At 28.6% G+C, this 1,383-nt stretch overlaps 1 protein-coding gene across 2 annotated transcripts in view; it reads left to right on the forward strand.

Annotated features, from left to right (window-relative positions):
- LOC106882877 (furin) overlaps positions 1-1,383 on the forward strand; it is a 198,667-nt gene that overhangs the window by 75,102 nt on the left and 122,182 nt on the right. The window lies entirely within an intron of this gene.

Genomic DNA, 1,383 nt, shown 5'->3' on the forward strand with positions numbered 1-1,383 from the left:
ATATATATATATATATATATATACAGAGAGAGAGAGAGAGAGGTTTTATGGGTGTAGCTTGAATTCTGCTTCATCACTAATAGAAGATATAATTATTTAATCAAAAAAGCAACATAAGTTGTCCACTCACACTTCATAAATTCATTGCTCCTCCTCCTTACTTCCTTTCACCCTTATGTTTTGGGCTGCAAAGCACTGCTTGAAACACTTTCCTTCTACTTCTTTTCTTTATTCACCATGTTCTTTTACTTTCACTGTTGAAAAGATTAAAAGATACTAATGTATCTTTTTCTCTTGTTCTTTCCTGCTACTTTGACTCTTCTACTAAATCATTTACTTATTATTAATTTAAAAAATTACGAATTTCATAGTCTCTCTTCCTCTACTGGAAATGAGTTTCTCTTTTGGGATTCTTATCCATATATCACTCCATAATTCCTTTTACCTGTATACTATGGAACTAAAAATTTAAAACTCATTTCGTATGTGGTTTTTACTACACTTAATCTATTATATATGTATTGGATTGACCTTATGGGTTGCATGTTTAAGTGTTAGCATTTCATTATTATTTGGCTAGCTTCCAGAGATAGGTTTAGAAGAGAAAACTTTTATCACTAGAATCTTTTGTAAGCTTTGAATCTCTCTAACAACTTCATTAAATTCAAATTACTTTTCTTTTGTAAACTTTTATAATGCATTATATGCTGTTTTTCTTTTTATTGAAAAAGAGAAAAGTAAAAGAAAAGTGTCAATATCTGCTTTGAAAATCGTCACTTAATAGTTTTGTGCTGCAGTATTCAAGTCAATACTGAAGCTGTTTATTTCAGCAAGTTTTATTGTTAGTGCGCTAGACAAGTCTGAATATCTTAAGGTGATGTGAAATGAAAATCATTTCTGACAAGTACATTAAATTATTTAGGATTTGTCTAAATAATAAATGTAATAAACAAAATAACAAGAAAATGCTCTGCAGTTTAGTTTAACAATTCATTTTACCACATCACTTATTTTACACTGTGTTTTTGATAACTCACTGGAAATACCTGTTTACTCTTCTTTTGTAAATATTTACTTGCTTGCATTTGGCAAATTGTGGTTAGTTGAATCACTGATTTTTATCTCATACATTTTAACATTCACTCTCTGTTTCCTGTGTAACTTTAAGAGGATTTAACCAATATCTAAGAATTATTGCTATAGTTGAAATCATTGAAATTATTATATCTTCCTCCCATACACATACATTCTGAATGAGTTATAATTATCAAACATTTGTGATTTCATTTTACACAATGAAATTGTGTGAAATTCAGTCTTGTTCTCTGTTCCCATTATATTTTTTATGAGACTAGCTTTTATCAGTATACATGATATATATAT

The sequence above is a fragment of the Octopus bimaculoides genome, chromosome 4 (assembly GCF_001194135.2).
Source record: "Octopus bimaculoides isolate UCB-OBI-ISO-001 chromosome 4, ASM119413v2, whole genome shotgun sequence".
Taxonomy (NCBI): Eukaryota; Metazoa; Mollusca; class Cephalopoda; order Octopoda; family Octopodidae; genus Octopus; species Octopus bimaculoides.